At 41.6% G+C, this 16,916-nt stretch overlaps 1 protein-coding gene across 2 annotated transcripts in view; it reads right to left on the bottom strand.

Moving 5' to 3' along the window:
• The window catches only part of LOC126353797 (uncharacterized), a 114,814-nt gene that overhangs the window by 5,104 nt on the left and 92,794 nt on the right, over positions 1–16,916 (bottom strand). The window lies entirely within an intron of this gene.

The raw sequence follows: 16,916 nt of genomic DNA, 5'->3' as shown, positions 1-16,916 counted from the left end.
AATGCAGTCAAAGTAACAATCTTGGGGCGGGAGCATCTAGGGATCCATAGCACATTATGAATATTTATTTGATCATAAATTAATGGAGCATGTTGAATTTCTGGGAAGGAATCAATGATGACTACAACGGACACTCTTTTTCACTAGCAGTGTGGAAAGCAATGAACCATGAGCCATCAGCCTTCTACAAACAACAAAGGCGCTATGGCATCAGTGCTGCAACAGGATACTAGCAGGTGCAAATGTATGCAAGCAGACTATCATAATTCATTATGGTAAATGTGTACTAAAAATAGATTTAATGAAGACAGTGTCATACCTACATCTACATGTGTTCTATGCAAACCACTGTGAAGTGCACAGCACAGGATTTGTTTGTTTTGTTTTAGGATGCAATAACACTAGGGTCATACACGAAAATTGAGTTAAAAGCGATTACACATTAAGCCCAATCAATGGAAGGAAAGACAGCTAAAAACAGGGACTTTTTATTGCAAAAGGCCATACAATACACCATATACACAACAGAGGTCCTGAACTACAGATTAAATGTCCTTTGCCATATTGCTATGACGGATAACAAGTAAAACGTGGTGGACAGCTTGCACGTTGTTGGCTAAAATGGCCAATAACTCGGGTGGAAAAATTTTAATGAGAATGTAAGTGGGCATTCTGTCTGGAAATAGTGAACCGTCAAAGGTTGACAACGATGAGCACAAAGTGGTGGGGGACCACCACATAACAAATGGCAACGGTTAGAACGACAGTGCCCAATACGCAATCTAGCTAAAATGATGATCTCCTAATGGCAAGAGGCCTAAGAGAAGGTTGACGAAGTTGCTGGGAGAGGTTTAACTCCCCAAAGCTTGCTCACATGAAGAGAAGACCAGTGGTGATCCCAAAGTGACACCACCTGCTAACATATGGCAACAAAGAGATCAATGGAGGGAATGGAAGAACTAGTGGGCAGAGGTAGGAAGACTGCAGCCTTGGAAGCAATGTCAGCAGCCTCGTTTCCCATCAGACCGATGTGACCAGGGACCCACATAAACATTGCAGTGGCTCCATCAAGAGCGAGCAAGTGAAAGCTTTCCTGGACCCATTGTACTAAGGGATGGATGGTGTACAGCACACAGAGGCTCTGAAGGGTACTGAGTGTCTGAGCAGATGACAACTGAAAAAAAAAAAAAAAAAACCTGTGTCACCAGATATACTACGTGGCTTGATATGGGGCAAAGAGCTGCACTGTAAATATTGTGCAGTGTTCCAGACACAGATACCAAAAAATGTCTGTGCCAATAACAAAGGCACACCCGACACCACAGACAGTCCGTGAGCCATCAGTGTACACAAAGCAAGTTTTGTGTGCAGGTCAAGAAATTTATGATGATAGAGCAAGTCTGGAGTAGTGTCCTTAGGAAGTGAATGAAGTCCAAGGTGAACACAGGCTGCTGCATGAAACCAAGATGGTGAAGGGTTCACACATTGTGAAAGTGACGTGAAGTTAAGTTCCCCCATAGTAAAGGCGACATGGTAGCAGTCATGATTCTGGGAGGAGAAGGGTATAATCCGATCCACCTCCACTCAATTCTGATGGAGGAAGGCAGGGTGATAGTAGATGGAGCTCGAAATCTCCACAAAATACTGCCCAAGGTGTTGGAGATAGCAGTAGGATTCACTATGACATCACCTGCTACTGTCAGGCTGGAAATTGTGGAATGGACCTTGGTCCCAGAGAACTGTCAGAGGTTGGCCCACACGATGAAAGAGGGAGTGCAGCAGCACATGGCAAAAGTTTCTCTGCTACCTCTTCTGTGAAAGTACTTTGAAGATGTTCAATAATCTTATTAACAATTACATAATACAAAGAGAAAATGTACAAACTCCTAGAATGATGCAGCTTACAAGATGACGATCACAGATCCAACAAGCTGGATACAGCAGTGCAAGACAAATGAATTTCTTCAAAGTACTACATGCTGCCGCGCCACCTATGTTCTATAAGCTTCCAAAGGTAAATAAAGAGCCAAAAGTGTGTACAATAGGAGTGCCAATGTACCAGCTTGTGAAACACTTGACATTAGTTTTGTATCCATTGGTTGGCAAATATGAGCACCGCGTCAAGAACGTGGTTCTTTTCATAGAACGTCTATGGGTACTAATATTGAACAGATCAGATTTAATGGTCAATTTTGATGTTGTGTCACTTTTCATCTGTGTTCCAGTCAAGAAATCGCTGGAAGTGATTGAAAAGAAATTTGGCCTTCATTCACCAAACTTTTTATTTTTCTGATCAGGCCAAAGTCATTTCTTTTTGACAAAACATTACTATGAACAGACTGATGGTGCACCTATGGGTAGTCCTTTGCACCTGTTGTAGCCAATACATACATTATGTACATGGAAGACTGAGGACAAGGCACTAGACTCAGCACCATTAAAACTGACTACTTTTACAGATATGTTTGGCCTCACAGAAAGGAGAGTTTCTTCAAGTTTTCTTGCACTGACTTCTATCCACAATCAAACTCAATTCACCATTGAGGTCAAGCAAAACAGTCAGCTGCCATTCTTCGATGTTCTGGTATGGAGAAAACTGGATGGAACATGGGGACACAGTTTTTCTATTTGAACAGGATTCATGTGGACCAGTAATTTCATGCTTTCTATCTGTAATCACCCATCACAAAGGGAAAGATTGCTAAACACACTGGTCCATAGAGCTACAGATTTCTGATGAGGAAAGTTAGAAATTTGTACTAGACCATCTCATGGATATGTTCTAGAAAAAATGGCTTCAGCGACAGCCAAATTTGATGCGTCTTCAAGCAACAGACCACATCACTGCCAATACAGATGAAGGCCAACTGAAAAAGATAGCCTACATCCCACACAAAGAATGTATCTGGAAAAACTGGCAGAATTTTATGACAGCAAAATATCAAATGTGTGTACCAGCCACCAGTTAAGACCAAATCCCTTTTAGGGGTAGTAAAAGATGATCTCTGACTCCAGAAACCTGTATTACATGCCATGCAATTGTGGGAAAGCATACGCCAGACAAGCCATTTGCACAATTGAAGAAAGGTGCATGGAACACAAACGGCACACCAATTGCCAGTAGAAGACAAAATCCGCAATTGCTGAACACTGCTTTCAAACTAACCACAAAATGATATAAAGACACAAAAATTATGCAAAACACATCCCACTATTGGGTTGGTTGGATGGTTGTTTCGTCAGAGGGGACCAAACAGTGAGGTCATTGGTCCCATTGGATTAGGGAAGGGTGGGGAAGGAAGTTGGCTGTGCCATTTCAAAGGAACCATTGCCTGAAGCAATTTAGATAAATCACAGAAAACCTATATCAGGATGGCCACCAGAGAGAAGTTTGAATCACCATTCTCTTGAATTCATGTCCAGTGTGCTAACCACTGTGCCACCTTGCTCGGTCCACTATTGGGACTGTGTATACAAGGAGGCTATCGAAATCTTGCTGCAGGAGAAACTTGTCAACAAGGACAATGGATTTCAACTTAGTCAAGCATGGGCTCTGACACTGAAAATTCTCCAAACACAATGGAAACGGAACACCGAGCACGGAAAAGACAGAGCACAGATTGGGGACTGCCACTCTAATCACAAGCGCAAGCTACCCCCATAACTGTAGTCAGCACATCACACAGTCCATACAGGGCATCAGTGGATGGGCGAGACAACTGGTATATATATTGCACCAGTTGGTCGAGGATATCAGTCAGCACGAGTAGTGAGATGATTATGGCTTATTATGCCATCAAAAATTTCTTCTACAACGATCAATTAATCTGGCTGCGTGCCCAGGAGACTTCCAAGCATTAATCAGTTATTTCAACAAGGCTATGACTACCTAAACTTGTGTGCCTTGCAATGAGGACCACATTTTCCTACCACACCTAGAATAGCTTACCCCCTCCCATATCTACATAATAATGTATGCTCCTTCTGCTACCCTACGGCTCTTACACTTATGATGTATGACTACCACCAAGTTACCAGTCAGGATGTCTGGGCATAGATGGAGGGTGCATACTTGTAACAAACAATATCCTGGTACAGAGCATGTTCTATAACATGGCAGTTGAGACCTTGGTGCCTATTTCACCATCTGTGTGATCTGGATTCTCCCTCCTGAGACCAGTTTCTCAGAACTCAACATCTGGGAACTGGCATTACAACATGTGCTTGGCTCTTGCCATCCACCTGGCCTAATTTAGGTTACATTCTGTGCTCACAGCAATTCTTTTTAGTATATATAGTAAGTATTCCTTTTATTCACTCACTTTTACTTTGCAACTTGTCTATGCACCCCCCCCCCCCCCCCCCCCACACCACCTGTATACCATGTATTAACACACCCAGCTTTCCGCTCTGACTGACTCTAGCACTTTTTTTCTTTTTCAGTACACTCTGTCATGATTATATTTCACCTATTAATTCTCAGGTTGCCAAATATCACTGTGTAAAGGTGCCAACAATGAGTGTTTCCTTTGCATCTCATCCACCAAGTCTCCCTAAACCAAGGGTGTTGGGCAACTTTACCGTAATTTCGCCTATTTCCTAAACCTCACCAGTCCTTTTCCTTTATCCATCTTCCTATACCTTCGACCATTCTGCCAGGAGCAGGAGGAGCCACTGGCTCTGAAAGCTTGTGCATTTCCATACCTTTTATGGGGGTTCTCTCCTGCTGCCACTTCATGAGTATTTTTTTATCCATCCATACTAAAAATTCAGCCATTTTCAAAACTAAGGGACTGACCCTTGCATCCAAAATATATTTTTCTTCTTTTTATTGCAACATAAACATCCTTGCACAAATGTATATAGTCACTTTGTTGGCAGATAGTCGTCCAAGAGAGCTGGTCTTCCAAGTGCTTGTGCCATAGACCTAGCAGTTTGAATTCAGAAGTTCAGTTCTGCTGCAAAAAGGAACTGAAGGTCCATCACATGTTTGTGACTGTTGTAGCTTCACTCTTTCACAACATCTCCGACAAATATTATCTGTGAGGTCAAGATCTTTAATGTGTCAACTCTTTGCTCTAATTGTTAGCCAGTCTTTATTTTTAATAGTGCTGAAAAAACATTACAAGTGTTAGCAAATGCTAAATAATGTGCTGGAATTTCTCTCTGGCATAGACATCGAAACATATTTTTTTGTAATTGGGTCATTCCACATTATATTGACCCGTTTTAAGTCACCCCCACCCAATCATCTCCAAAATTGAATGAAATTTTGCACAGATGTTCTCTATAGGACAACACTAAATTGTGTAACATTGGAGTTCAAGAAACAAAAATTCAACCTTTTAGTAGGCCCTGAATGAATGTCATGGAAGCACTATGAAAATTTTAGGCAAATTTAAGTCAATTTAAAATTTAGAGTGGTAGCAGTCCATGCTCTTCATATTGTTAAAATTTGAAGGCTATGTCATTCACAATTTTTGAGCTAAATGGTGTTAGGAAAGGGGGGGGGGGGGGGGGGGGGACCACCAACACCTGCACCAATAATAAGATTAATTTATTGACAAGTTGTTAATACTTTAAAATTTTCTTTCATTTTGGTGCTACCATCCATGCTTGATACACTTCCCCACGGCTTTATGTGGCAGAGTTAGCCCGTATTTTACACTAGAAGTGGTTATTTCACGTTAAGATTGCTGACAAGCCTCATGTTGGCAGCAACCAACAGAACACTTGGGAGAAAAGTCACATATGTTGCTGGGGTATGAAAGTGGAGTGAGAGTTGTGGAGGCTACACTCGCTCTGTTCACAAGAATTACATTCTCTGCCAGGGTTTCAATTACCTCTCGTAGTGCCCTGAAATGAGAAAAGTCCTACCCACTATCCTTCCCACATGTCCTACCGTGGTATTCCACTGTCCACCAAACCTACACAATATACTCTTCCATCCTTACACAACCCCTGCTCCCAATCCATTACCTCATGGCTCATACCCCTGTAATAGACCTAGATGCAAGACCTGTCCCATACATTTTCCTACCACCACCTACTCCAGTCCAGTCACTAACATTACCTATCACATCAAAGGCAGGGCTACCTGTGAAACCAGTCATGTGATCCACAAGCTAAGCTGCAACCACTGTGCTGCATTCTATGTAGGCATGACAACCAACAAGCTATCTGTCCACATGAACGGCCACTGACAAACTGTGGCCAAACAACAAGTGGACTACCCTGTAGCTGAACACTCTGCCAAACATAATACCCCTCATCTCAATGACTGCTTCACAGCCTGTGCCATATGGATCCTTCCCACCAACACCAGCTTTTCTGAATTGCGCAGGTGGGAACTTTCCCTGCAATACATCCTACGTTCCTGTAACCCTCCTGGCCTCAACCTTCGTTAGTCACTGTCCTCTCACATCCAGCCCCCTCCCTGTTCCCATTCCAGCACTACACAGCTGTCATTTCACTGCCACAAACAGTCTTCATTTCTTTTATTTTTATTTTTACTTATCTCCTTTCTGCTACTTACCCCCTCCACCTCCGCACCTTCTCTCCTACCTTCCACCTAAACTGCAACACTTCAGTGTCCGCCATTCCCACCATACCATCCCTCCCTCTCCCCGCCCCAGCTGCCTCCTTACCCCACCCAGTCGCCACTCCCATCGTGCACTGATGCTGCTGCTCAACGTGTAGTTTCAGCTCTCTGAGACTGCAGATGTGTATGCCAAGTTGTGCTTGCATGAATGTGCATGTGCGTATGTGTATGTGTATGTGCATGTGCATGTGTATGTGTATGTGTATGTGTGTGTACTGCTGACAAAGGCCTTAATGGCCGAAAGCTATGATTGTGTGAATCTTCTTATTGTGTCTATCATGGCTCAGCATCTCCGCTATATGGTGAGTAGCACCTTTCCTTCTCTTGTATTGTTACATTCCATCCTGGATTTTCCATTGTTTGATTCAATGTTTGATTATCCTTGCTAAGGAATTGAAACAAGTAGTTTGGAATGAGCACAGAATTGCTGTTCAGAAAAGCCACGAACAAACAGCAAAATGGCTCTGAGCACTATGGGACTTAACTTCTGAGGGCATCAGTCCCCTAGAACTTAGAACTACTTAAACCTAACTAACCTAAGGACATCACACACATCGATGCCCGAGGCAGGATTTGAACAAACAGCAGATCATACTACAGATCACCAATGTCCTTGGAGGATAAGGCACTTTAAGAAGAAGAAGGAGAAACTTTTTCGACTGACAGGGTAGGTAGATTGCAGTTTCCAGTGAGTTAAAGTAGAACAATGTACATTTGTGCAGCAAATTTCGAATGACCAGCAAAGCAGATACAGTGTTGATTATGATAATTTACTGAATTAATTGAAACAAAAAAAACCTGAGTTTCTTCAAATGGTGAGATTTGAAATTGTTGACGTTTGCTCCTCAAAGTTGGTTAATGCCATGAGTGGCTTCTGACGAGAAAGTTTCATCCTGGGTTGTCAAAAAGACCTATAAAATTTAAATAGTACAGGTTTTAGCTTCCTTTGAGGATAACAAATTTAACTGGAATGAAAATGTTTTAAGTGGATGGTTATGTGCAATAACAAACTTTTGCAAAACCTTTACTTCATAGCCAGATTTTTAGGTTTCTTATACAAAAAATTCCCTAGTTGAATGATGGTCTGTGAATGTTTGATAACAGTGTTTTCAAGTCCACTTTTTAACACTATTTGGCGAGTCCCCAAAACAAAACAAACCTCTTCTACTGCAAAACTTCTTTAAAAAAATTTTAATGAAAGAAAAAATAAAGAAAATAGCACTAGTACTGTATAATAATATGACATCAATACATTATGTACAAATTTGTACAAATCTGAAGCAAAAATTTTGATGGCATATTTACATATTAATAACTTGGCAACACTCATATACAACTGGTGTGATTTAGAACTCCTAATATTTCCTTTGAAGTGCTATTAGCATCTTACCTTTGGCTCCGTCACAGGCCTCATAAAGCCATGACTACTTATATTTTGCACTGTAATCTAGCACATCTTAGTTTTATTCTGTAGGAAACATCTGTGAAAATTTCATTGGGATCGCAGATGGTCAGATTGGAAGCAGTGGTTCAGTGTGGAATGGCTTCTGTATCTGCACATACACTTTGCTAGTCACTGTGCAGTCTATAGTGGGGGGTACTTTGTACAAATAATGGCAATTTTCAGTCCTATTACAAACCAGTACGAGTTGGGGAATAATTACTGTCAACACAACTCCACAACTATCCCACTGTCTCTTATCTAGTTATTGTGTTTCTACATGAGATGTTTGATCAAGGAAGCTGAATTGATGATGATGACTATTTTAAGTGAGAGGCACTCAACATCATGGTCATCAGCACTCTGATGAAAAGACAGCATGCCAGTATCATGGGTGGGGACGAAGGCTGTCCCCACATGCAGAGCAAGTTATAGTGTATTAAAATATGCCTCCATTCCACACCCATTTAGGGATGAGGCCTGGCCATTCACAAATCTTCATCACTATTGTAACACTGGAATCAGTATCTGCGAGTATGATGGGCAGATCTCCATCGAGACTGAGGGCTGCCCTAATATCAGTATGCAGGACATGTTGCCACAATATGCTGAACTGAGAGTGGCATGCCACAAACTTCACTAAGTGGTGGATTCTCCCACCAAAGGAGGAAGCCATGTGTTAAAAGGCTATGTCCGATGCGCAGTCTGGTAAGCAGTATCTCCTTCCGGCAGTGAGGCTGACATGAAGTCTGCCATGCCTCTGTGGTCAATTTGAGAGATCGCAGTTTGTTTCCTGTCATCTGTAACCATTCAGTCTCCTACTGATGCAAGATGCGTCTGTCAGAAAATGAGATGATGGCGCGCAATGGAATGTGACAGATTGACAACACCATCCCAACATGCTTCCTTGTGGCTTTGTCAGCTATGTCATTTCCTTGTATCCTGATGTGGCCAGGTACCCAGAGAAACATCACCTCCTTGCCATAGTGCTGGAGCCACTGTAAGGAGTCATGTATGAGATCAATCAGCTGGTCTACTGGATACATTTGGTGAAGTGTTTGGCAGTGCACTAAGCGAGTCGGAACAGACGAGAAATCTTGTTTGGTGATGTCTGTGAATCCTCTCCAGTGCCATCAGAATGCCATATATTTCTGCATCATAATTTGTAAATTGTTCAGGAAGACAACCTTTAAACCCTTTCAGCGAAAACAGCAGAACACCCGAGGACATTCTCTTGCCAGGATCTGTATAACCAATGATTAGACTGTGGAACATATTTAGAGTGGATGAAAACAAAGTTATAACAACGTAATCTGGAGTACAAGTTTTCTTGTACTGTGTCAAGCTTAAAACCACTTTGGGCCTCCAAAGACACTAAGACAGCAATGCATTCCATCCCTGGCGGTGTAGTTTGATGCCTGATAGATCCAGATTCTTGAGACAGTCTGCAGCATGTATTCCAAATAGCTTGGTCGCATGTGGTTGATTTCTGAACAGCTGTTCAAAGGTGGGTTGGGCCACTGCACTAAATGGCAGTGACTGAAATGATGCTGAGATTTTCAGAGCCTGTCGAGCCAAAAGGATACAATGCTAAATCCAGAGTGGTGGTTCACCAGCCTCTGCACACAGACTCTGAACTGGGCTGGTCTAAAAGGCCCCAGTTGATATCTGAATGTCCTCTTGGTGGACAGTCTCTAACATCTTGAAGTAGGAAATATCCATAGACCATGCTGCCATAATCTAAACACGATCAAACAAATGACCTACATAAAACTGGAGGTGGAACCTGGCAGCTCCCCATGATTTTCCACTAAGGCATTTCATACTATTCAATGACTGGAAGCCCTTTGTTCGCTGGTCTATTAAGTGTGGGAGCCAAGTTACTTTCAATTTGAATAGTAAACCCAAACAGTGCACAGTTTCCTGAAAATGAAAATATTGTCCCCCACTGTGAGCACCGGTTGGTTAAAACTTTAATGATAATGGATAAAATTGACACATGTAGTCTTCTCAGGTGAGAACCAAAAACCAGTTGTTCTGGCCCAGGTTTCCAGCCTCTTAATCGTCAGCTGTAGCTGCCTCGTTATTGTTATAATATCAGACGAAGAGCAGAAGATTGTGAAATCATCCAGAAACAAAGTACATTTCACAGGGCTTTTGACTGCTGAGGAAATGCCATTGATAGCGACGGCAAACAACGTGATACTGAGGACATTGCCTTGAGGGACCCCATTCTCTTGAACATAGCACACAGACAAGGCATTGCCAATGCAATATTGAAAATGCCAGTCGTCAAGAAAGGATTGGATAAGAAGTGGCACGCACCCGAGTAGTCGCCATTCCTGAAGTAGTTTATATGCTTTTTAAAGGTCAAAAAACACACAAAGGAAAGGTTCTGGCATAAGGAGGACTCCTTGTTTGCTGTCTTTAGTAGAATTAAGCTGTCAAGGGTGGAATGGTAGCATCTCAGGTAACCTCAGTATTTGAGCAGCCAGATGAGATGGCGATTGAGCTTGTGTTCAAGAGTCTTACCCATATAACTGGTAATGGCTACACTCCAGTAACTGTTAGGGGTACTATGGTCCTTGCCTGGTTTCCAGAATGGAATTATTTTTATTGCCTTCTCCCAAGTTGTGGAGTCTTGTCCATCAAACCAGATCCAACTGAAACAAGAGAGGAGCTGTCCTTTCGTTTCAGGGCACAGACGATGAAGCATGGCATAAAGAGTCTCATCAGGTCCTGGAGGAGTGTCTCTGGCTGCAGACAAAGCTGATTCCAGTTCCCACATGGAGAATGGAAAGTTTTAGACTCCCTCATTATGCGAGAAGAAACTGAGCTTCCTCATCTCTGCAGTCCTAAGGAACACCTGAAAAGCAGGAGCTTGTGTGGGTGACATAATAACAGTAAAGAAGTGTTCAGCTAAAACCTGAGCCACATCATCTGCCATATCCACCAAGAAGCCATTACTTGACAAGTCCATACGGGGATGTGTACAGCTATTCCCTGAAATCCGTCTTATTGATTCCCAAACTTTTGCAGTGGAAGTGGACCAATTAATGGCAGTCATGAATTCCTTCCAGGAAGCCCTCTTCTGTTCTTTTATCATTTTCCTCACATGTGCACTCGCAGATCTGAAGGCATTAAGGTTTTCTGTTTGAAGTTCCACAGAGCTGCTCGTCTGACCCTGATTGCGACTGCCGACTGTACTGCATCCCAATTTGCCCTTTTTATCATCCATCTGTGTGTCTCCTATCAGCCACCGTCCTAATCGGCAGACAGATCCTCACTGGGAAGTGGTCTTTAGAATGTAAATCTGTATCCACTTCCCAGTGAACTGAGACTACAACGGCTGAGGAACAAAAACTAAGGTCAGTGGCTGAAAAAGACCCTGTAGCTGTGGAAAAGTATGTCATCTGACCTGCATTCAGAAGGCAGATATTCTCAGAATAGACAACTCACTATCATCTGACCCCTGGAGCAAGCGATAGCCGAGCCCCACAGCACATTGTGTGCACTGAAGTCCTCCACGTGGAGGAATGGGTGTGGGAGTGCCCGGGAGAGTTCTGTAAGTGCATCTGCATCCAAAGCATCATAAGGTGAAAGATACAAGGAACACACTGTGATAAATAGTGTGCTAGAACTTTCATTGAAACCACTTGTATGTTCTTGGTAAGAGGGACAGGAGAGGAGTAATCTCTATCATCAATGAAACCAGCCACTTCACTTTTAGCTAGTTGTATCACCCTTCCTGTATGGGTTGTAAACCCATAATGCAGATATGTCAGTGACTTTAAGATACACTTCTTGTAGGCAGACACAGAATGGTTTCTCCTGGAACAGGAGCTGTAATTCTTCCAAATGTGAACAACATCCATTTAGATTCCACTGTAACACAGAAGTCCCTGTGGCACCCGTTGTTCAGCGAAGGTTGTTCACGTCTTTCTCCCTCGGAGGTGGTGACTTACCGGGGAGGTCAGTGGGAAATTTAGCCATTTCCCGACCCTCAGGTTCCTCCGATCGGAAGTCCATATCCTCAAGAGCATAGTCCCCATCAGAGAGGGAGAGAGCTCGCCCATCCGAACAAATAACTACCACTTTTTTGGACCTGGAAATACTATTCAAAGGACTTTTGTTGTTGCTTGGGTTACGGGGATGGCTTAGTTGGCTTCTGATGGTGGGCAGTGGTATGTGGCTTAGGTGATAAGGCCATTGCTGAGGGTTCCTGAATGACTTCTGTTTCAAGTGGAGCGTTTTCCCCCCACAGGTGCACAAAAAAAGTGCATGTGATTGTACTTTAATCTGTGGTTCGAGTTTGTGTGGAGGTGTCACACTTGACGATAGGCGTTTTAAGGAGAGGTGGAAAAGAAGTACGAAGAACCGGAGGTTGCAGAGCTTTGAAAGCTTTCTTAGCTTCACCAAAGGGTATGCGGCTCTTGACTTTCAACCTCTGAATTTTCCTTTCCTCATTGTAAACCACAGTTTCTGCTCCACACTGAGTGATCCATGGAGCAGTTCACACATTCCAATGCCATGTGAATATAAAAAAGGGGAGACCTTTTCAAAGGTTCCCCCTGTTTGCTTGATTACAATGAAAGTGTTACAGCACACTAATGCCCTGTGACTATGATTCTGAGACAACTTTTTGGGAGGACTGACCAACCGAGCTCTCCTTGATGAGTGGGTATCAGTACTACCTGATGGTACACCCATTCCATCAGGAGTAATAGTTTGATGAGACCATTCCACGAGACACTAGGGAAATGGCCATCGACACAGGCAGAGCCCTGCGTGCCTGAGCAAGCCTTATATACAATTGGAGGGTGGCAGGTGCCCCAGATGTTGTTCACTACAGACTATTTTACATCAACAGCCATTCACCTCATCAGCATGTAACGCACCTTGAGACTGAGGGATTTTTTTATAGAGGTGTGTACCTTCCTCACACTCCAGGCAGTGAAGCCAAGGCTCCGTTCTCCGAAACACACAACATTCCACTGCTGCGCCAAATGGTGGTCGCTAGAGCATGCCCAGACCTTACAGTGACAGAAGGATGGTAGTGCTTACCAGTCTCCAGCTGATGAACCCTGGGGTCGCCAACCCATACTCAGCAAACGAATGCGAATGCTGAGCATCTTAGGGGACAGGCCCACCTAGGCATGGGATATTTGTGTCAGGGTGTGCACACACACGCACTCCATCTCAACTTTCCTTCTCGCTGGTGGCAATGGAACAGTCTACTGGCATGGGGATGCCACTGTCTCCACCATTCGTGCTGTGCTTGACCAGGCCTCCTGACGGGGTCACCACTAAGCTGATGGCACTAGATCTGTCAACAAAGAATTCTCCCACTACATTTGCCCCCGCCCCCTCCCTCCTCCACGAAGAGTGGCAAAGACCACGACATTTACAGCCATAGGTGCAGATTTCAGAGGGAAGGGATATAATCTCCCAGCCAGTGGATGATACCGATAGTGGCTTGGAGACATTACAGTTCAGGAATGAGCAGTGCCACCAGAGGCAAAGACAGTGTGTCACTTGGACTCAATCGCTCACAACAATGGGTTAAGCAAGCAGCTGCAGCTCAGTCTATAAAAAACACTGTGTGTGCATAATTAATTAAGTCTAGCCTCTATGCAGATACCGATCCTGCTGGGGACTTGGAACCATTGGCATTCCTTCGATTGTCAGATCAGGGTGAACTTGGCTTTGTTTACAGACTATACAGCTCATATCATGGGTGAACACAAAAATTACAGCATTATTGTTTTGTCTTTGGATTTTGTATACCCGCACCCATCCCTTCCTCTCACCATTCGAACTGTTTAAGGGCTGAGAAATGTACTCCAATCATGTTGCTGTACAGCTGCAGACATTTACCAGTCTGGTTTTCATTTAAAATGTGCACCATTTAAAATAATGTGCCTATTCCTATATTTTTGATGAAAAACTTATAACTCAGTAAGCTTGGACATGTTTTCTCACTATCAGCTTGTTATCATATACACTATAACTACATATTAAATGGTTTTGTTCTACATTTGTACATCAGGTGGCTGAAATTTGTACAGGTTTCTTTCTTTCTTGCTCGTATTCATTACTTTGCTTCACCTTGTCTAGTTGTTTGCAAATAAATTTTCATGTAGTAAGTTTCTTTACACCCTTTCTTTTCTGTATAAATTACATTAACATCACCACTGTCAGTTTTGGTAAATATCTTTCCTATCTGTTTGGGTCAGCACATATTCTGCAGCTCATCTGGGGTAACTCTACAAGAACGATAGGAACTGTATTCACCTAGTGAAAAAGTTCAGGTTAATGAGTCAGTTTGATAAGCAGTGTTGCAAATTTAATGTACATGATTGCTTCTGACAGAATATCTCAAATATCAAATTAAGGTTAGAATAAAAGTGAAACAACTGCCTGAAATCTCACTGTCATCTCATCTTACTCCTAATATTTTTGGTCCATATTTTCAAAGGCAGATTCTATAAACAAATGTTATTAGAATTTATTTAAATTATTTTTTACTATTATCAATTCTCATTCTTTAGTGATACTTTCTAGATAGTATGGTAGAAAGAAAATGTGGTGATTTTGCCATACAGTGTAATGAGATCTTAAAAATAGCTTAATTTGGTTTAATTTCTACCAGCACTATCGACACCTACATACATTAACTGCAAATCATTGTTAGGTGCATGGCAGAGGTACTGAGATAGCATAGTGTCTCATGTTAGGGTTCCTTTCCATTCCAGCTGTGTATTTACTGTGGCAAGAATGAATGTTTAAATGTGCTTGAGCATGCTCTTATTAATTCTAATCTTGCCTTCATGGTCACTGCAAGAGCAGTATAAATGGTATTGAAGAATACAATTTATCCCTCGCTTAATACTGGTGCTTGAAACTTTGGAAGTAGACTTTTGCAGGATAACTGGCAACTGTCTTCAAGAGTCTCCAATTCAGGTTTCTCACCATTTTCGTAATGCTCACTCGTGAGTCAGATAAATTTGTAACCATTCATGCTGCTCTTCTTTACGTACATTCCATTCCCCAGTTAGTTGTATCTGCTATGGATGAGACACAACTGATTAAAAAGTCATTTGTAAGCAGTCTCCTTTGTAGACTGATTGCATTTTACCAGTTGCCTACCAATAAACTGAAGTCTGTCGCCTGTCTTGTGACTGAGCCTACATTATCATTCCGTTTCATTTATCTACAATTTTTTACGTACACTTACTTGTATAAATTACCGTAACTGATTTTAATTGTGAGTTACTGATATTCTAGTCATAGGATACTCCTTTTCTGTGTTTCTTCATGAAGTGTGAAGTTTTGCTGAACATTTAAAACAAGCAATCTGTTTTCTACCCATCAGTAGTTAGATTATTATTATTATTATTATTATTATTATTATTATTATTATTATTATTATTATTTCTTTCTTATCTCAGACGTTATGTCTGGTCTAAAGTAGAAAGTGACTCGGACCTTGATCAAGCGCGACTTTCTTTTAACTGTACGGTATATGTTATATTGCATGTAGGAACTTTCGGGTAATTGAACATGTATCAATAATTACGGATTTCTGTAGTTGTATATATAAGTTTGGATGTAGCTGTATTGCATTGATGTACTGGTGGATATTGTGTGGTATAACTCATGTAGTTGATAGTATAATTGGTATAACGTCAACTTTATCCTGATGCCACATATCCTTGACTTCCTCAGCCAGTTGGATGTATTTTTCAATTTTTTCTCCTGTTTTCTTTTGTATATTTGTTGTATTGGGTATGGATATTTCGATTAGTTGTGTTAATTTCTTCTTTTTACTGGTGAGTATGATGTCAGGTTTGTTATGTGGTGGTGTTTTATCTGTTATAATGGTTCTGTTCCAGTATAATTTGTATTCATCATTCCCCAGTACATTTTGTGGTGCATACTTGTATGTGGGAACGTGTTGTTTTATAAGTTTATGTTGTAAGGCAAGCTGTTGATGTATTATTTTTGTTTGCAAAGTCTGCAATTATCTGTTGTGATATTGGGATCTTTAATAATATGCTTGCTGTAATATCTGGTGGTTATTGTTTGAGCCTGTATTGCAATCATGAATCCTTCCGTCTCACTGTATATATAGATGTTTATTGTTTGATCCTGTATTGCAATCGTGAATCCTTCCGTCTCACTGTATATATTGATGTGGGGCTGTGTTAAATGGTACGGGTGCTTGCCATGTAGTGTTTTCTTTTTCCAATTTACTTTCTTTGTATCTGTTGATGTTATGTGATCTAAAGGGTTGTAGAAGTGGTTATGAATCTGCAGTGGTTATGTAGCCGATGTATTTATATGAGTGATTGCTTTATGTATTTTGCTAGTTTCTGCTCGTTCTAGAAAGAATTTTCTTAAATTGTCTACCTGTCCATAATGTAGGTTTTTTTTTGTCGATAAGTCCTCTTCCTCATTCCTTTCTACTTAATGGGAATCTTTCTGTTGCTGAATGTATGTGATGTATTCTATATTTGTGGCATTGTGATCATGTAAGTGTACTGAATGCTTCTAGGTCTGTGTTACTCCATTTCAATACTCCAAATGAGTAGGTCAATATTGGTATAGCGTAAGTATTTATAGCTTTTGTCTTGTTTCTTGCTGTCAATTCTGTTTTCAGTATTTTTGTTAGTCTTTGTCTATATTTTTGTCTTTTAGTTCTTCTTTAATATTTGTATTGTCTGTATCCTAGATATTTCTAGGCATCCGTTTTTTCCATTGCTTCTATGCAGTCACTGTGGTTATCCAATATGTAATCTTCTTGTTTAGTGTGTTTTCCCTTGACTATGCTATTTTTCTTACATTTGTCTGTTCGAAAAGCCATATTTATAT

Source organism: Schistocerca gregaria, chromosome 3 (assembly GCF_023897955.1).
Source record: "Schistocerca gregaria isolate iqSchGreg1 chromosome 3, iqSchGreg1.2, whole genome shotgun sequence".
Classification (NCBI taxonomy): Eukaryota; Metazoa; Arthropoda; class Insecta; order Orthoptera; family Acrididae; genus Schistocerca; species Schistocerca gregaria.
The sequence above is the reverse complement of the archived record's forward strand: the minus strand, read 5'-3'. Positions and strand labels throughout refer to the sequence as shown.